The sequence below is a fragment of the Nycticebus coucang genome, chromosome 20 (genome assembly GCF_027406575.1).
Source record: "Nycticebus coucang isolate mNycCou1 chromosome 20, mNycCou1.pri, whole genome shotgun sequence".
Taxonomy (NCBI): Eukaryota; Metazoa; Chordata; class Mammalia; order Primates; family Lorisidae; genus Nycticebus; species Nycticebus coucang.
In genome coordinates, this window is record NC_069799.1 from 35,387,612 (window position 1) to 35,409,058 (window position 21,447).

At 39.5% G+C, this 21,447-nt stretch overlaps 1 protein-coding gene and 1 pseudogene across 1 annotated transcript in view; one reads left to right on the forward strand and one right to left on the reverse strand.

Moving 5' to 3' along the window:
• LOC128572814 (zinc finger protein 43-like) overlaps positions 1-21,447 on the reverse strand; it is a 246,565-nt gene that overhangs the window by 172,511 nt on the left and 52,607 nt on the right. The gene's annotated exons all lie outside the window — the stretch shown is intronic.
• On the forward strand, positions 765-1,616 carry LOC128572822 (S-methyl-5'-thioadenosine phosphorylase-like; annotated as a pseudogene).

Genomic DNA, 21,447 nt, shown 5'->3' on the forward strand with positions numbered 1-21,447 from the left:
ATCCCTGACACCAGTTCCTGTGGGATGTGAGAATCCCTCAGCCTGTCCCAAGAGTGGAGTTTTGATCCCAGCAGGCAGAATGAAGAGGATTGTGTTTTAGGCACCTGCTAGGACCTTCTCACAATCTTTCTGCAATGTCAACCCCTTGACTGCCAAGACCTTCCCAGTATGGCTGTCTCGCCAGCAACCAAATGGATGGCAAATCCACTCCAACCGCTATTCAAATCTGTTTACTGTATACTGTTTGAGTCTGCCCACTCTGCCAAGTTTTCCACTCAAAGTGCACCCCCCCCAAAACAAAAACTCAGAAAAGGCTTTCTCTGTTCCCAGACATGGGGGTGAGAGGACAGCTGCTGATCCAGGCCATAGCAAACACTTCTCTAATGAGTCACATTTCCACTGCTCCAGATCATACACTGTATTCAGCTCAGTAACTCTTCACTGTGCTTCCTGAGCTACAATTCCAGGTAAGTTCCCTGATCCAGGTATGGCTGGGTTCTTTTGCCACAGTCATACTAGGAGAGCTCAGCTGAATGATTCTTCTGGTCTGCCATCCTCCTACACCCCCAGTCAAAAAACTTCTAATATAACTATAACCTTTTTCAAAAAAGTGTGAACTAAAATAAATTTTTCCCCCTCCCTAGCTGACTGAATGGATACCCACTTTGGTCAAGATATTACAAATAGCTTCCTTACTGCTGTTCCTCTGCCGGCTTGGTCCCGTTGGCCCCGCCACTGGTCCACTGCAGTTTCCCCGCTCACACATGGCCTCAAGTGCCGCTGCCTCCGCAGTGAAGATTGGAATAATTGGTGGCACAGGACTGGATGATCCAGAAATTTTAGAAGGAAGAACTGAAAAATATGTGGATACTCCATTTGGCAAGCCATATGATACCTTAATTTGGGGGAAGATTAAAAATGTTGATTGTGTTCTGCATGCAAGGCATGGGAGGCAGCACACCATCATGCCTTCAAAAATCAACTACCCGGGAAACATCTGGGCTTTGAAGGAAGAAGGATGTACACATGTCATAGTGACCACAGCGTGTGGTTTCTTGAGGGAGGAGATTCCGCCTGGTACTATCGTCATTATCGATCAGTTCATCCACAGGACCACCATGAGGCCTCAGACCTTCTATGATGGAAGTCATTCCTGTACCAGAGGAGTGTGCCACTTTCCCATGGCTGAGCCTTTTGCCCCAAAATGAGAGAGGTCCTCATCGAGACTGCTAAGAAGCTTGGACTCGGGTGTCACTCAAAGGGGACAATGGTGATAACTGAAGGACCTCATTTTAGCTCCCGGCCAGAAAGCCTTGTGTTCCGCACCTGGGGGGGCGGATGTCATCAACATGACCACAGTTCCAGAAGTGGTTCTTGCCAAGGAGGCTGGAATCTGCTATGCAAGTATCACCATGGCAACAGATTATGATTGCTGGAAGGAGCACGAGGAAGCAGTTTCCGTGGACCGGGTCTTAAAGACCCAGAAAGAAAATGCCAATAAAGCCAAAAGTTTACTTCTCACCACCATTCCTCAGATAGGGTCCATGGAATGGTCAGAAGCCCTCTGTAATCTGAAGAATATGGCCCAGTTTTCTGTTTTATTACCAAGACATTAAAATAGCATGGCTGCCCAGAAGGCTTTCTAACTCCAGTTGCTTTGGAACTTTTTGCTTAACTTCAAAAACATGGGAAAGATATGCAGTTTTCATGCCCTTTTCTGTGATAAGAAAGACAACATGTTGTGTGTATGAGACATTTCTAAAGGACCTGAATGGCTTCAGAATACAGAAGAAAAGCAAACGACCAGTAAATGTGGGGAAAGTTTTTACGTTTTAGAAACAAAACACTAAGAAGATACCATTCTTCTGTCTATTAAATTTGCAACAATAAAAGTTTATCTATAGGTTATATCCAGTTTGCTATGTTGCCCATGGAATATGAGGAAGAAATGGGACTCTGGTTATTTATTGATATGACTGTAAACTGGTAAAATATTTGTGGAGGGCAATGTGGTAAAAATGCATCAAATGGCTTAAAAATACCTAACATACTTTGTGCTGGGTCGTCCTGGGAATTTCTCTTTAAAAATTTATCAGATGCAAAACATTTTGTATGAAGAAGAGTGTATAATAGTGTTTAATGGCAAGTATTTAAAATAATCAGAGTACTCAACAATTGGGGGTAAATTTTAATTAGTAATAATTAGATAATGAATCAGCCAACCCAAGATTCCTTTTCACATAATTATTTCGATGTCCTGAAGAAATGGTTGCTCCTGTAATATGAAATGAAAGAAGGAATATGAAAAATTTTATAGTACTTGTTTTAAAATGCTGTTTAAATGTACAAAAAGACTAGATGGAAATGTGTATAATCTTGTTATTGTATTAGGCAGAAGGTATGATACTGGATAATTTTTATTTTCTTAAATCTGTCTATCCTCATATTTTTCTGTATGAATATAAGCAAATAGGAAAGTTGTTATAAAAATAAAAATAAACATAGAAAGATCAAGTTCTTGAAAACACTGTCTCTGGTAATGAAGCAAAATGGAAGATACTTAATATTAAGATGAGTGGGGTTTTTTTTGTTTGTTTGTTCGATTGTTTTTAGAGACAGAGTCTCACTTTATGGCCCTAGGTAGACTGCTGCAGTGTCACAGCTCACAGCAACCTCCAACTCCTGGGCTTAGGTGATTCTCTTGTCTCTGTCTCCCGAGTAGCTGGGACTACAGGTGCCTACCACAACACCCGGCTATTTTTTTTGTTACAGTTTGGCCGGGGCCACGATCAAACCCATTATCCTCAGTATATGGGGCCAGCGCCCTACCTACTGAGCCACAGGCACCACCCAAGATGAATATTATTTAAAGGGAATTATATCTTTATTCTGCTTTTTAAAAAAACAAAAAAGAGAGAGAGAAAGAAAACAGGATTATTAATTTTTTTTTTTTTTTTGTAGAGACAGAGTCTCACTTTATGGCCCTCGGTAGAGTGCTGTGGCCTCACACAGCTCACAGCAACCTCCAACTCCTGGGCTTAAGCGATTCTCTTGCCTCAGCCTCCCGAGTAGCTGGGACTACAGGCGTCCGCCATGACGCCCGGCTATTTTTTGGTTGCAGTTTGGCAGGGGCTGGGTTTGAACCCCTCACCCTCGGTATATGGGGCCAGCGCCTTACCGACTGAGCAGGATTATTGATTTTTATACAGCCAAAATAATACCTGGGTTCACAACAGCTTCCTGAGAAAAGCTGGGTGTTTAATATTGAAGTAATCAAAAAGTTAAAATATTTAAAAAATTGAACATGCCCATTATGTGGTCAGATATTTTAAAAATTAATATTTTACTTCATGTATGCTTTTTATTAGTTGACAAATTACTTGAGCTAGTGATTTTTTTTTTTAATAAAGGGAGGGGTGCTTTTTTTTACAGTGTTATTTATTGTTAACTTTCTAGGAATGCTTTTTTTTTTATTGTTGGGTATTCATTGAGGGTAGGAATGCTTTTTGTTTTCTTAAGTTTTCTATCACCAGGAGACCTTTTTTTCCTTAACATTGTTTTTACTGTAATCTATTACAAGATGCTTTAGGATCAGGATATAAGAACTTTTGTTTAAAGAATTTGTAAAATCACTATGTTTGTGTTTATGAGATTGACTTCAAAATAATAAACTGCTGATTATAAATAAAATTTAAAAAAGATATTACAAATAGTAAGCTACAATATTGTGCACTGAGATATAGATGTCAACAAAGTAAATGTTGGAAGCAGTAAATAAAAAACAATGTAGAATCATATAATTTATTTTTAAAAAATCTGTGTATTTATAAATGCATACAAAGTATCCAGAAGAATAAATACTGTTAATAGCGTCTTCTAGGAATGAAGTGAGGTTGGAGAAAAGGGGAGATTTTTCCCCTCTTAATGGCCTGTATAAGTTGAGTTTATTTTATTTTTATTTTTTGTGGCTGCTTGGAGTTTATTTTCCACTTGGTGCAAGGTAAAGAATTACAGGGTAATAGGAAGCTGTGTGTGCTTGGGCAATAAAGGCCAGGGCTCTAACTGCCTGCTGCCATCAAACAACAGACTTCTCTCCCAATTGCTACAGCCTAGTTACATGGATGACTTACATTTTGTTTGCTGCTTTTGTTTTCTGAAACAGAGTCCCACTCTGTTGCCCTGGGTAGAGTGCCATTGCATCATAGCTCACTGCAACTTCAATCTCCTGGGTTCAAGTGATCCTCTTGAATCAGTCATCCAAGTTGCTGGAACCACAGGCATGCTCCACTATGTGCAGCTAGTTTTTGTATTTTTATTAGGGACGAGGTCTCACTGTTGCTCAGGCTGATCTTGAACTGCTCAGCTCACGCAATCACCCGCCTCTACCAAGTAGAGTAGTAGTATTATGGGTGTGACCTACCCACAGTGCCCAGAAAATAACGTACATTTTTACAGTATGACAACCATGTTACATAACTCATTCCTGAATATCTCCATGATCACATTGGATGTACTCAACTGGGAAAGCTATGCCCTGATGTCGGTGCCTAATGTGCCCTTCAAAGCAATTTTGGAACTCTTTTCTGTAATGTCCATCAAAGGTGTGGTATTACATTTGATGATTTGGATGTCATTAATTGTTTATATTTTCTCTATGTGAGGGTAAAAAAAAGTCATTCAGGGCCAGATCAGGTGAATAAGGAGGGTGTTCCAATACAGTTATTAGTTTACTAGCTAAAACTCCCTCACAGTGTCAAGCAAACTGGTTCACTATCATGATACAAGGGCCATGAGTGGTGGCCAAGATCGTCCTATTTCTGTCAACGTTTCCTTGGTCAGTTATGCACAGTCAAATAAAGATTATGAATTTTAAGCCCCTTCAATGAATTTTTTCAAACTTTTGTTAGTTCTGCTCATTCCTCTATGCCCTGACCAATCTTCATCAGTGATGCTTTATCTTCTCTCAGAGAAATATCTAATCCATTTGTACATGGCTAATTTTTTTTATCACCTTAAGCCCATAAACTTGGGCTAGCATGTCCCTGATATCACTTCTACTCTTGTCAAGTTTAACAATAAAATTGCAAATATTTGTTCATTTCTCTAATTCATGCTCTGATATTGCCGTGACACACAGAAACATGCAAAAATAATAGTAGACATACTCCTATATACACCACCTCACATAGACTAAAACAAAACCCCGAGATACTGATGTACCAATATCACATAACTTTGCTGAGTTTTTTGTACAGTGCTGCTAATGTAAGCACATGGTGGCAAGTTCAAAAACTCAGTTCTCACCTTATATGTATTTCTTAGAAAACACATAGAAATTATGAAAATTATGAAAAAAAGGAAAAGTAAGTGTCGTTACCATTTGATATTTGCACAATAGATTCATTTTCATCATTATTTGTAGCATATATTATTTCACAGCACAAACTTGAGAAATCAAAGAGAAAAAATTAATACAAAGAAATCCGTCCTGCAAAAAATGAGATGATTATCTTTGCATGATAGCAAACATTTGCAGTGAACACTAGTGATGGTGCACCACTGCTCCAGCTCACTTGATAAACCTAGCACCTGCCAAGGGAAACCAGAGGACAGAGAAAGCCAAGGATTCCTTCTTTCCTCTCCCAAACTCCTATTTGTTCAAATTTCCTATCATCAAGTAGAAAATGGACTCAAAATGGAATGTGTACCCCTGGGGATTTAAGCAGAGGGACACAGAGAAGAACACAAAGTAACTGTACACTAAAGGTACATTAATCAAAAGAGTTTATGGGTTAGGAACCATCACATGAATGTCCAATACTACTTCACTTACTGCTCTTAGATCTTGGACAAACCTATTAATCTGTCCCAGGCTTTTTAATAAAAATAAAAGTATTTGGGTGGTGCCTGTGGCTCAAGGAGTGGAGCGCCGGTCCCATATGCCGGAGGTGGTGGGTTCAAACCCATCCCTGGCCAGAAATCACCAAAGAAAAAAAAAAGTATTTGTTGTGTATTTGATATATTGTTTGCAAAGATGAAATCTTTTAAATATTCTTTTTGATATCCATATAAAGAAGAAACCTTATACAGAGTGAAATTAATATGTTAAATGTATTAGAGAATATAGCTGGTATAGAAATTGATTTTTCTTTGTGCAGAACAACTCAATTTGGCAAAGTTTAAAATTTGATTGAAGAAGAGAAGTGATTCGGAATAAAGATGGACTAATTAGAAAGGGATAAAGTTTTTTAAGTACTTGTTTCTTTTTCAAGTTGTGATATGGCCTAAGAGATTTTGCTGAGAGCTTTATTTATAACTTGTCTTTTATCTTGTTAAACATTCATTTGCAACAAAGTTTGGAAGGTGCTGAATGCAAAACAGAAGCACATGGCTACATGCTTATAGGGTTTTGGACCTATTATTGCATATTGGACCTAAAATCAAATATTCATAATTGCCTAAATATTTAACAAGCCATTCTTATTGAAAAGATTTAAATTCCCTAGTGACCCATTTGCAAATTACATAAGATGGAGGTTCATAGTTAGCATAAGCATCTGAGAATGAAAAGCCTTCATTTACGAGCTGATACATAAATTTGTTACTAGAGACCAATAGCTCTACAGAATCTTAAACTGCTGCAGTGTTCAAGGAAATGGAATCTCTTTTTTGTTGGTGTTGAAAGAGTGTTTAGGTAGAAGAAAGTTGCAACCCAAGATTGAGTATGGATCATCCACACCAGTACTTCTCAGCCTTAGTTATGCTTTGGACTCACTTCGGAGTGCTACAAATATTACTGATGCTTGGGTTCCATGGGCTAAGATTCTGGTGTTTATCTGAGATATGACCTGACTATAAAGATTTTTAAAAACTTTCTGATGAATCTTAGCACTCTAGGAGACTGGGGAGTGTGGATTGCTTGAGCTCACAAGTTCGAGACCAGCCTGAGCAAAGTGAGATCCCATCTCTAGTAAAAATAGAAAAACCGAGGCAAGAGGATCTCTTGAGCCCAAGAGTTGGAAATTGCTGTGAGCTATGATTCCATGGTACTCTACCCAGCTCTTTGCATTTGATTTTTCACCTACTGCATCACTGGTGCTCTTTTTAAAACCTTTTGATCTTGCCCTGATCTTCTTTTTAAGTGAGGTCTGGTTAGCCCCCCACTTTGCCTCAAAAAACAAACAAACAAAAAAACCCCAAAACTTTCTGATGATTTCAATACTGCCACAGTTGAGAACCATTGACCCGAAATTCATGTTGAGTATTCTCATCTGCAAAATAGAAAAAAATCCTTGCTCCCTCCCTTCATTACCTCACAAGGATACTGAAGGTAAAGTAGAAAGTAATGCAAAAATGCTTGTGCTATGGGTGAAAAGTGATACTAAACGGCAAAGTAGGTTCAGCACCTGTCGGTCAGTGGCTAGGGCACCAGCCACATACAGCAGAGCTGGTGGGTTTGAATCCAGCCTGGGCCTGCCAAATGACAATGACAACTACAGCAAAAATATGCAGGCATTGTGGTGAGCACCTGTAGTCCCAGCTACATAGGAGGCTGAGGCAAGAGAACTGTTTAAGCCCAAGAGTTGGAGGTTGGTGTGAGCTGTGATGCCACAGCACTCTACCCAGGGTGACAGCTTGAGACTCTGTCTCAAAATAAATAAATAAATAAAAGGGGGGGATATGTCTATTAAATCTTGTTGATTAAGGGGTACTGATCTGATCTTCTGTGGTGGTTGAGCCTCTGAGTTTTAAATAGACCTCCACTGGGGTGTTCCTGGTGACCTTCCCAGAGATTCTTCCCAGATAGAGATGTTTACTTGGATGTTGATTTTTTCTGGACCTGTGTCCTCACCATCCAGATGCTGTAAAAATAGCTACCAGGCATGTTCAGGAGGAACCTGCATCAGAAGGCTGTTCTTGTCTGGAGAAAAGGTAATCTGGGAATTTAATTAAGACAGTAAGTCTCTCCCCTGCAAGGGAACAGGGCAATCCATCTCAAGGAACCCATGAGGGACCTCTTTCTCTGCAATCCAGAAAGTAAGAGGTTGAGAAAAAAATTTTTGTTCCAGCTGTCCCATCACTCCTCCTTTGGAACCAGATTGTTTAGTCAGAGGGGAGAGTGGAGTATTAAGTACTAAATACGTTTTTCGAGCATTTACTAAAAAGTCTTGGCCCACAGCTTTCTCTGGGGAGAAACAAGAGAATAGACATCCCACTGGACAGGGCATGCCTAGTGCCATTGGGCCAAATTTTTGCTGCCTATAAAGGAATCACTGTCATGGGCAAGCATTTCACCTTGTGGCCCTGGGTAGAACGCTGTGGCATCATGATAGCTCACAGCACCTTAAACTCTTAGGCCCAAGCAATCTTCTTGCGTTAGTTGTTTCACTTTTAGTTAAAAATGGCTGGTTTTGAACATATGAGCTCAGCAATCCACCAACCTTGGCCTCTCAGAAGGCTAAAATGAAAGGCATGGACAAGCATTTCTTGTGAGCAATTCTGTGACCATCTCAGTTGGTGAGAGTTCTCTGGGCCCTGCATTTTTCCACCCAGAATTACAAGGCCAGATCCCAGTAGCAGGAGGCTTCCCTTATCAAGTGTACTACCCCTTCTTGTTCCCAATTCCTGGTTTTCATAGTTCCCTGTGGCTGGATATCACTTTGTAGCCTTCGTATCACCAAGTCATCTTGCCCAATGACCTGCCTGTCTCCCTCAATTTTTGCCACAGTGAAAGAGCTGCTCATTCATTCAGCCTCAGAGGAGTCTGGATTCTCTTCCTCAATTTTGTAAGGGAGTCTGTGAAGAGGTTTAACACAGCCTGTTCACACCCTGTTTAGTGGGGACTAACCAGACCTCACTTAAAAAGAAGAGCAGAGCAAGACAAAAAGGTTTCAAAAAGAGCACCAGTGATGCAGTAGTGAAAAATCAAGTGCAAAACCTCATTCAGTTGACAAAGTCAAAAATCAAACAGGGCAGCAAGGAGGGGATGAAGTTCCTAGATTATCTCACACCCAGAAATAGGCTTGTATTTCCAGACTCCACACTGAGAAGAGAGAAATAATGCTGTTGTTTAAGTGCCTCAGTAGTTTAACATACATGTTCTGTCATCTTACCTTAGCAACAGAAAGTCAAGAGGTGTAACAAGTGAATACAAGATACAGAGGAAGGAGTGAAAATGATAGGCAGTTGGAGAAAAGAGCCTGGTGTTGTCAAAGATGAAAGATAAAGATGATTTACATATGTACATATATATACATTGACTTACTTCAGTTTTAAAGCAGTAACTGATGACCTTGTGTGATGATAACAGTTTTATAAACTTAATCCCAACACCCTTAACTAAACAAGTACTACTTCAGACCAGCAGGAGAAAATACAGAGAGGCAGCTTTATTTTAACTCTATCCTGTTAGATTGATGCTGAATATTTGATGTAATTTGTTTATCAATTGGAACATAAACACAAGAAGTCTGAAGAGGTTTTTGGTTTGCTTGTTTGTTAGTTTTTAGAGATAGAGTCTCACTTGTCACCCTTGGTTCAGTGCCATGGCATCACAGCTCACTGCAACCTCCAGCTCTAGGGCTTAGGTGATTCTCTGGCCTCAGCCTCCCGAGTAGCTGGGACCTCAGGCACCTGCCACAATGCCCAGCTATTTTTTGTTGCAGTTTTGAAGGGACACAGTTTTCAGCACCCCAAAAAGTTGGCTTTGTCTCATATGTGCTCCTTGTGGTACGAGAACCTAAGACAGGAAAATTCCATTCTTGGCCATAAGCGAGATTTGGGGGTTAATTCCTCCCTGCTTGCTAAAACAGCAGAGACACAGGGGTTAATTCCTCCCTGCTTGCTGAAAGGCCTTGAGAAATTTCCCTGAGGTCCTCACCAAGTTGTAGCTAGAGATTTAGCACCTGTCTGGAGCTGAATTGTTACTCTTCCTTCCCTAACTTCAAGTTACACAAAAGTTTTATGTAACCATTTAGGGAGGTGGGCGAACAGAACAGACAGCTTGGTGTCCTTGTAGTTTAACTTTAAGTTATGTGCTCCAGACTTAGAAATGACGTGTATGTGCTTTGTAACATTTATGCTGAGGAGAAATTTTTTATGGCAGTCTCAATTAATGCTTTTGTTCTTTATTCTTACTTATTCTTATCTGATGAATTTGGATATATAATACAGTGAATAAGAATGTACAATCGCTGTGGGCCTGAGTGAGCCCACAGTCTTCCCTTAATTAATTAATAATTCATTCCGTCTGCAGTGATATCTCTGTGTCATTGACTCGGATAGTGGACAGCAACATCTCCTGCAGTGGGCAGGGTATGGCTGTACTGGACCTGGTGGACTGTCCACTGGACCTCTGGTCATCGAGCTTAAGGTAAATAAACCGGGAACAGGCAGAACTGGGTGGATGTAACTGGGCTGAAGGTACCCAGGACTCCCGGTAAGAGGAACAATTAAGGGAACACTAATTAGGGAACACATAAGGAATAATTAAGAGAACAAAATGGGAAACTCAGTATCTTCTGAGGATGAATATATGCAGTTATTACGGTCTCCATTAGACTCCATGGGAGTGACAGTTAAAACTCAGTCTTTTCTACATCTTTTTGCTACCATTCAAAAATGTTCTTATTGGTTTTCTCCTGACTGTAAAAATCAATTAAATTTGTCTGTTTGGGAAGATATTGGTCAGGATATGAAAAAGTTCCACCAGCAAGGGAATATTATTGATAAAGATGTTTGGACTGTGTATCATTTAATTACTATGGCCTTGCAACCTTTCTCCAATGATGCAAAGGGATGAGCGCGTCATGATTCCCCTTGTGTTTCTGATGAGCTTGAACCTGATATTAGTAAGCTTTCAGTTAAATATGTTATTAAAGATTCAGTTGTAGAGAATGATTCCTCTTTGGATGAATCTGATAAGGGGGAGGCGGCAGTCTCTTTCTCTGCTCAGTCTTTGCAAGACAAAATGATTAATTTGAAGGGTTTCTTGCAGGAATGTAATGAACTTATTGATAGTATCAAACAGATACCTCCTAACCTTCCCCCAATTCCTCCTCCGGTTGAGATACTTTTTCCTCCTCCGCCTGAGAAGCCCAGATTTTTGCGCTCTCACCCCCCTTCTCCAGAACTGTTAAAGGAACATTTTTATCCAGTTACCCGAGGGCCTGCTCCAAATGCTCCTACATATGAATATAAAAGTCTGATGGCAACAAGATTGAATAGGAGAGCAGCAATTCCTAACCCAAAAGATACTAAAATTCTTACAGAACCTGATAATTGCTTGGAAGAATCTGGCTCTGGTAGCCGGAATTATGGATTGATTATGCCTGTTTACCATGTAACTAACTTAGAGGACGAGGATGAAATATGTTATGCAGAAGTAGATTTGAAATTTCTTAAGACTCTAAAGGATGCTGCTACAGCCTATGGCCCTAATGCTCCTTATGTCGAGGCCTTTTAAGATCATATTGTGGGGATTGGCTTTTAACTCCTAGAGATTGGGAAAGGATTTGCTGAAACTGTTCTTTCTCCTACTCAGTATTTACAGTTTTGCTCTTGGTGGAGAAAACAAAGCACATAAACGACACAAAAGTAATCCAAATGTCACTTATGATTAATTGACTGCAATGGGAAACTTCCACGGTCATCAAAAGCAAATTAATCTTCCTAACAAGGTTTATTCTCAAATTAGAGATGTTTGTATGCATGCTTGGGCTGAGCTTGAGGAGCCTGGAGGTGAACAATTTTTTACAAAAATCTTACAAGGAGCTAATAAGCCATATGCTGAGTTTGTTGCGTGGCTCCGTTCTGCTATCAAGCATTCAATTCCAGGCTCTGCAACCCAGGATATGTTATTACTTTCCCTTGCTTATGAAAATGCTAATGATGATTGCCACTGTATTTTGGCTAGCATTAGAAATGAGGAGAATGCATCTATTGATAAGTTCATGAGAGCTTACAGAAACATAGGATATAGTTCTTTTCAAGCAACCATAATTGGTGATCAGATTGGAATACACATGGCTGGTGCTATGAAACAATGCAGCGCCCCAAAATGTTATAATTGTGGAAAGATAGGGCATATTAAAAAGGATTGTAGAAAGGGTATGAAAGAGAAGGTTAGTGACACCCTTCTTCCACCAGGAATTTGTCCAAGGTACAAAGATAAAGATGGCAATATTCTCCCTTTTCTAGATTTGGGAAACTACCCAGTGGGCCAGACCCAGGGCCCGGATTCAAACAACACGGGGAAACTGAGTCAAATTTATCCAGTGAGCAGCAGAGTATATCAGGCCCAAGCTCAGACTCAGAAACCTTCCAACCTATAAAGTTTGTGAGAGCTGATTCTTCACCAGCTGAACGTTCTGAAATTTCACCAGCTAAAAGCTCTGAAAAACTTCTTGTTTCAGATTTATTTCATGCTACTCATAATAGTGCAGGTTTTAATTTGCCTCTTGTTAACAATGTTTCCTTAGTACCCCATGACCTCCTGTACATTTTGGCTACTAGAGTACACGGGCTTGTCCCTGAAGGAACTGTTGGAATCATATTAGGATGCAGCAATTCCTCTTTAAAAGGATTTCATGTCCATGCTGGCATAATTGATGCTAATTATCATGGTGAAATTTCTATTATTGCTTCTGTTACTCAACCAATGACTTTAAACCCTGGATAGCACATTGCTCAGCTTTTAATTTTGCCTTATCACAAGGGAAAAGTTGCACCAATTAAAAGAGAGGGTGGTTTATACAGCACTGGAACTCATGTTTTTTGGCATGCTTTTTAAATGATTCCTGACCCTGATGCCAGGTTACATTCTTTGATGGTACTAAAATAGAGGGCCTAGTTGACACAGGAGCCTATGTATCTATAATAGCTTCTTTTACCTGGCCTCACCAATGGCTAAAACAACATATTAAAGCTACTTTTGTTGGCCTTGGGACAATGTCAAATATTGAACAGAGAACTGAAACACTGTCCTGTCAAGGACCCAATGGGTAGCCAGTGAAAATAAAACTTTATGTGGCTCCCATAGCTATTACCTTCTGGGGAAGAGACATATTACAACAATGGGGAGCCATGTTATCAATCCCTATGATCTCTTCTGCTGCAAACAATATTATGTTTGATATGGGATTTGATTCTTCTCAAACTGTTACTCCAAAACCATCAGAAACTGTTAGAATAGGAAAAGACAGTTCAGGTCTTGGCTTTCCTGTTTTTCCACAGGATTTACCATCAGGGCCACTATAGAGCGCCTCACCATTCCACTTTAATAGAAATCTGATACCCCCATTTGGGTTGAGCAGTGACCCCTCCCTAAGGAAAAGTTAGAGGTGCTTCATCAAGTAGTTGAGGAACAATTAAAACTCAATTATATTGTTCCATCTTTAAGCCCATGGAATTCACCCATTTTTTTCCTTAAGAAAAAAATCAGGATGATGGAGGATGTTAACAGACCTAAGAAAATTAAATTCACTCATCCAACAGATGGCACCCCTTCAGCTAGAGCTCCCCCATCCATCATGTCTCGTGATTATTTTTATTATTATAATTGATTTAAAAGATTGTTTTTTTCATATTCCTCTCACTTCCAAGGATTCTGAAAGTTTTGCTTTTACAGTTCCTAGACTGAATAATAGCTCTCCCACCTTAAGATATCAATGGCAGGTTTTGCTACAAGGTATGTTAAATAGTCCCACCTTGTGTAAAATGTATGTACAATAGCCTTTACAGAAATTAACTTCACAATTTCCTGATGGAATTTTCTATCATTATATGGATGATATATTATTTGCTCATTACAATCAGTCTATTTTGAATGACAATGTTAAACAAGCTTGTCAGCTTTTTGATACTTATGGGCTTCACATTGCACTTGAAAAAATTCAGAGTTCTGATACTTGGAGTTATTCGGGTTATAAAATGACAGCTTAAAAAATAATTCCTCAAAAAATACAAATTAGAAGAGATTCTTTAAAAACTTTAAATGACTTTCAAAAACTTTTAGGTGATATCAATTGAGTCTGACCTTCATTGGTAATTCCTACATATTTTTAACACATCTAGTTTCTATATTGGAAGGAAGTCCTAAATTAGATAGCCCTTGTACTTTGACCCCAGAAGCTGAAAAAGAGCTACAATGGCTGGAGAAACATATCCAGGATGCACAGTTAGATCAAATAGTTTCTTTTTAAAACTTCATTTTCTATGTTTTTCCTTCAGATCATTCCCTTACAGGATTATTAACCCAGGAATATGCTTTTATTGAGTGATGTCTTTTACCCCATAAAGCTACTAAGAAATTGCAAACTTATGTCCAAAAGATTGCTAGTTTAATTATCCGAGGTCATCATCAGTTTTGTCAATTAGTTGGACAGGATCCTGAGAAGATTATAGTTCCATTAACAAATAAACAAATCTCAGATTTATTTATATTATCCCAGGATTGGCAAATAGCTTTGGCTGACTATTTAGGCTCTATAATCATTTTCCTCCTGATAAATGTTTACAATTCTTAAGAAGGACATCATGGATCCTTCCTAAAAATATTTCTCTATATCTAATCTCCAATGCTCAGAATTTCTTTACAGATGCTAACAAATTTGGGATGGCAGGCTATATTAGTGGCCATCTTCATAAACTACAGCAATCCCCTTTCAAGTCAGTTCAAAAGACAGAATTATATGTTGTTTTACTAGTTTCACAGGACTTTCCTAATATTTCCATTAACATAGTAACTGATTCAAAATTTTCAATATATACTGTCCAAAATTTTGAAACTACTACTTTAATTGATGATCATAGTGAATTGTCTTATGTTTGTCATATCTTGAAGAAATTGATTTGGAATAGAAATGACCAGATTTTTATCACTCATATCTGGGCTCATTATAATTCGCCTGGTCCGTTAGTTGCTGGTAACTATACTATTAATAATTTAATAGGCACTGTTCAAAAGGCACAAGAGGAACATGCTATCCATCATAATAATGTTTCATCTTTAAAACAAAGGCATTCTATAACCTGGAGAGATGCCAAACAGATTATTCGTTCTTGTCCTACTTGTCAAATAATTACAATTCTTCATTTACCTCCAGGAGTAAATCTGAGAGGACAAAATTCTAATGAAATATGGCAAATGGATGTAACACAATTTGCAGAATTTGGAAAATCTAAATATATCCATCATTCAATTGATATCTACTCTAACGTTTCTTGGGGTACTGCTCTTAAATCAGAAAAGGCTGATTCTGTTATTAGACATTTGTTGGAAACATTTGCTGTGATGGGTGTGCCTCAAAATTTTAAAACAGATAATGGTTCTGCATATATTTCTCAAAAATGTCAACAATTCTTTCAGATGTACAATATCAAACATATAACTGGAATACCAGATAATAGTACTGGACAAGCAATTATTGAAAAACATAATCGTACTCTAAAAGAAATGTTGATTAAACAGAAAGGGGGGATGGCATATAATAGGTCCCCCAGAAATAGATTACATTCAATGTTATGTACATTAAATTTTTTTAATTCAGATACAGAAAGTGACAGGCTACTTCTAAATTATGGGTGAAACAGCCACCATCTCCAAGTAATCAGCCATTTTATTATAAGCAGTTAATGTCAAATAAAAGCCAACCTGCTATAGTAGTATGATGGGGTAGAGGGTATGCTCTTCTTTCCATAGGGGACAATGAGTTCTGGCTCCCAGACAAACTCCAGAATGACAACCCAACCCTGCGGTCGCTCTTACCCGAAATGGGCCAGGAGCTTGGCAGTACAAATGTCCTCCCTGACACTGGAAGACAAGGATATCTGGCAAAGCCAACAACCTGTCTGAAGGATGTGGCATAGGAGAGAGCAGACCCCATCCCCTCAGATGACATGGACAGGAATTTCTCAATTATGCATGGAAGCATGAGCAATAGTGATGGTGAGCAACCATCCAGCGACTCCCCCAACACTGTTTCTCGCAATGATAGCCAGTCATAACACTCAGGTAAGTGCTGATCTAAATTATACTTATTGGCACTATGTCCCTTACCTTCCTTTACTTAGAGGGGTCTCCTGGTTTGAGCTTTCTGTTCCAATTTATGTTAATAAAACCTCTTGACTTCCTGGGCCTTATGATGATTGTGGTCCATTTAAACCTGAGGAAGAAGGCACACCTTTTAAGACTTACTGTACTGGAGTTACAGGACCTCCTATTTGTGTGGGTCTCAAGCCCCCTTGTTTATCTTTTGGGGTTCAGTAATGGGTCAGTTTCAGAAATACTTCCAGAAATAAAGACATGTATATGCTTTTTACTAGGACTATTACTAAATTAATAATAACACAGCATTCTTTGTCTCCTCATCTGCCCTACTGCGGCCTCATGTGTTTACTGATATTACAGATTAGATTCATTGGTCAAAATGTCGAGGATCTCATTTATATGCTTTACAACAAACTAAATTTGGATCTGTTGTTGACTGGAAACCTTCTGCTTATGTTAGGGGAGGACTCAAATCAGGCACTAGTTATCTCAAATACCAGTGAGATGCAACTGGTATTATATACTTATTCTCAAAGGAATTAATGTGGGAGGACAGTGGTTTTTCACCACCAGCCCCAGGCATTTCTGGATATCCACGCCAACTTGATTTATGGAAAATAGGACCAGCTCTGTTTAGCCTTCACTCCTGGAAGGGCTCCCACATTTACGAACCGTGCCGTTGTCCTTCCCAATATACTTTTCACTTTAATTGGCAAGAAGTGCATTTTACTCAGGCTTCTGTAAAATTGCTTTTCCTTTTGCTTTTGGGCAACACTTCCTGGAATGAAAAATCTGGAGAAATTTATTGTCCAGGAACATGTCAATTGTTTCTTGTCTGAACATTTCTATGAGATTTAATTTTTCCCTGGATAGGATTTTTCTTCTATGTGCCCAGACAGGGTTGTGGTTGCCATTGAAGAAGATGAGACCCTGGGAAGAGTCCCCCGCCATCTCAATTCTCACAAATCTGGCTCAGAAGCTGATGAAGAGGAGCAAGAGATTTATGGGTCTACTGGTAACAACTATTCTTGGGATTATAGCCGTCATCACCTCTGCAGCCACCGCTGGAATAGCCCTCACTGAATCTATAAAGACTGAAAAATTTGTGTCTAATTGGCATAAAGATGCAGAAAAATTATGGGTATCTCAAAAACAGATAGAGACAGAAATTCATAATGAGTTGGTTGATTTAGAACAGACAGTAGTGTTATTAGGAGATCAATTGTATAGTTTAGAGAAACAAATGAAATTGAAATGTGATTGGAATGTTTCTTCTTATTGTGTTACTCCTGTGTTTTACAATGAGACTTTATTTCCTTGAGTAAAGTTAGAAAACATCTGTTAAACCATGAAAATTTAACTGCTGATATTATTGAATTACAACATCAAGTTTACAGTACCTTTGAACACCAATTGGAACAAATAAATGGAGATGAAATATTAAAAGATATATCTGAAGGAATTGCTTAACTTAACCTATTAGATAAAATTCATACTTTATTTGCAACTTCTTCGGGCTCTGTTCTTGTTTTGCCTCATACAACTGTTACTTTACATAATGTGTAAAACGATTGAGCAAAGTAAAAGAACCAGTGACAATAACGCTGTAGTCTTTTTAACTATGAGAACAGTACAAGCCAATGTTCGTTAATTAGAAAGGGGGAAATGAAGGGGCATGGTTTTCAGCACCCCAGGAAGGTGGGTTTGTCTCATATGTGCTTCTTGTGTTATGAGAACCTAAGATGGGAAAATTCCATTCTTGGCCATAAGTGAGACTAGGGGATTAATTCCTCCCTGCTTGCTGAAAAGGCCTTGAGAAATTTCCCTGAGGTCCCTGCCAAGTCATAGGTGGAGATTTAGCACCTGTCTGGAGCTGAATTGTTACTCTTCCTTCCCTAACTTCAAGTTACACAAAAGTTTAAACTTTTAGGGAGATGAGCAAACAGAACAGACAGCCTGGTGTCCTTGTAATTTATCTTTAGGTTATATGCTCCAGACTTAGAAATGATGTGTATGTGCTTTGTAACATTTGTGCTGAGGAGAAATTTTTATGGCAGTCTCAATTAATGCTTTTGTTCTTTATTCTTACTTATTCTTATCTGATGACTTTGGATATATAACACAGTGAATAAAGATGTACAATTGCTGTGGGCCTGAGCGAGCCCACAGTCATCCCTTATTTAATAAATAATTAATTCCATCTGCAGTGATATCTCTGTGTCATTGATTGGGCTAGTGGATAGCAACACCATTTGGCAGAGGCTGGGTTTGAACCCACCACCCTCAGTATATGGGGCTGGTGCAGTACTCACTGAGCCACAGGTGCCACCCCTCTGAAAAGGTTTAAACAAAATCTCATAACTGAGGAAAAAGCATTTTCTTGTTTTAAATAGATATTTATTTCTCATTTTAGCCAACTTGTTCACATACAGAATTTTTTCAAAATTCACCTTCATGAATCTTATCATGACTTACATAGATCACATTTGACATGCTGAAGCCCTCTGTTTATCCCAATATTTCTATCTTAAATAATGACTTATTTTATGACAAAAGTTTTTATATTGGGTTTTGTCCTACACATATTTATTCTCTTTTTTTGTAATGTTCCTTACCATACATATTTCTTCATATTTGCAAGTTTCTTCACATTTCTCTCCTACAGACTGGTTCCTTCTTGCTTTTTTTCCCTAAATCTCTATTGTGACGGGAAATTCCATTTAAGTTAAGTCTTTTTATTTTTTAAAGGCCTGCAAGATGGACACAGTGGCTCACACCTGTAATGCTAGCACTTTGGAAGGCTGAGGCAGGTGGATTGCTTGAGCTCAGGAGTTCAAGACAAGCCTGAGCAAGCAGGAGATCCCATCTGTAAAAACAGTTGGACACTGTGGCAGATGCCCATAGTCCAAGGTGCTCAGGAGGCTGAGGCAAGAGGATAGCTTGAGTCCAAGAGTTTGAGGCTGCTGTGAGGTACGACACCAGGGCACTCAACCCAAGGGCAACTGAGTGACTCTATCACAAAGAAAGAAAGAAATAAGGGCCTGGGAATGGAAGTCTATGTTTTTAAAGGATTTAAGGCTCAAGATAAAGTGAAAGAGTTCATCCAAACAGTGAGCTACGTAAGTTGGAAATTACTAAATAGAATAAACAAAGGCAAATGTCCCACTCAGCATAGGGATATTGGAGTACACGTGGGCATGTATTTTAACTTCCATGCTTCTTTTTTTTTTTTTTGAAACTATGCCACCCTTGGTAGAGTGCCGTGGTGTCACAGCTCAAAGCAACCTCAAATTCTTGGACTCAAACAATCCTCTTTCCTCAGCCTCTGAAGTAGCTGGGACTATGGGTGCACACCACAACACCAGGCTGTTTTTTTATTGCAGTTGTCATTGTTATTTAGCTGGCCTGGGCTGGGTTTGAACCAGTCATTGCATGTGGCTGGCACCATAACCACTGTGCTACAGACACTAAGCCTAACTTCCATTCTTAAAATAGACATAGGAGAGGGAAACAGAGGTCCTGAAATTCCAGGGAGAGCAGAGAAGTGGCTCTGATGTTATGAACACCTGTTTGTTTACCTTTGACAGAGAGAGACAGTTACCCCCAAATCATCCATCCCAGAATCAAAAGTAGAGCTTGTTCTGAAGCTGGAGTTTGTCCATCAGCCTCAAGTTGTTTCAGAGTGTCTGTGCTGGTTCAGTGATTTCACAGGATCTGGAAGGTGAGTATGATCCCCTGTTTCAAGGAGATGGCAAAGTCACTCTCAGGAAATCTCTCTAGTAGTGAGAGTATCATCCCAGAAGAGGCCAATTCCTCAGACATTTCTTACTTTGGAGACCCACACTCATAGGGAGGGCAGATCTCAGGCCTGGTGTCTTCTTGTCTAAGCCTCTAGAGTAACTCTGCTCCTTTTTCCATAGTGGTACCAACCATTTCAGAAGCTGCCTTCTGCTCTTGGGGTCTGCTGCTGACCTGGCTTTCTCTCACTGCTTCTTCATCCCCTATCTAGTTATATAGACCTTAAAGGTCAGGGTTAACATTCTGCTTCTGGATCCTGATGCTCTCTTTTAAGCTTTTGGATATCAGGGCCAACTGGGGGATAAAGCACATTGTGGAGGTGAAGAAAAGAGAAAAAGGAGATGGAGCAGGGAAAGTTAAACAGAGACATTACTTGGAAAGCAAAGACAATGAGAAAGATGTAGGAGTAATAGGTAATATGCAGCAGGCAGAGTGAATATCAGAGTGTCTATTGTTCTCTTACTTTCTCTCTCAGAAGATGAATATTTTCCTCCCAGATTTTGGCTTCTAATTAGCATGTGTGGGGACAGATATCAGGTTTGTGTTTTCTGCTTTTTGGTTCCAAGTGACAACAAATAGATACTGGCATGAAGACAGTGGAACAAACGAGCAAACTAAGTAGATGTAAGTATGCAAAAGGGCAAAGTTTATTAAAGCATAGCACACTCAGAGAAGAGATATGTCTCCCCTTCCAGTTGAGAAACCTCTGGGTTTAGTAAGATTTTTTTCTTTCATGTTTATTTCCTAATTCTATGTTTGGGGGAAGGCAGGCAAATATTCATCAATTTTCTTAGAAAGGTGGAAAACTTTCAGAACACAGTTCTACCCTTTTCTTGAATTTTGTTTGTTTCTTTGTTTAGTCGTACACTTTTCTGCATCTGTAAGGCAATTTCTAGAATTTCTCACCATGTATTTACGTTTTTTATTTATTTATTTATTTATTTATTTATTTATTTATTTATTTATTTTTTGTAGAGACAGAGTCTCACTTTATGGCCCTCAGTAGAGTGCCGTGGCCTCACACAGCTCACAGCAACCTCCAACTCCTGGGCTTAAGCAATTCTCTTGCCTCAGCCTCCCGAGAAGCTGGGACTAAAGGCACCCGCCACAATGCCCAGCTATTTTTTGGTTGCAGTTTGGCCGGGGCTGGGTTTGAACCCGCACCCTCGGAATATGGGGCCGGCACCTTACCAACTGAGCCACAGGCGCCACCCACGTTTTTTATTCATTTACTTTTTTGAAACAGAGTCTCACTTTTTTGCCCTCAGTAGGGTGCCATAGCATCACAGTTCACAGGACCTCAAACTCTTGGGCCCAAGCGATTCTCTTGCCTCAGCCTCCCAAGTAGCTGAGACTACAGGTGCCTGACACAATGGTTAGCTATTTTTTGGTTGTAGTTGTCACTGTTGTTTGGCAGGCCCAGGCTGGATTTGAACCTGCCATCTCTGAGGTATGCAGCTGGTGCCCTAGCTGTTGAGCTACAGGTGATGTACCTGTCATCATATTTTTAAATTGTCATAGAACAGGCATGACTCCCCCTCAGCCCGGTGCCCTCTCCTCACTCGGCGCGCCTCAGAGTCAATGCTGACCAGTCGCAACTC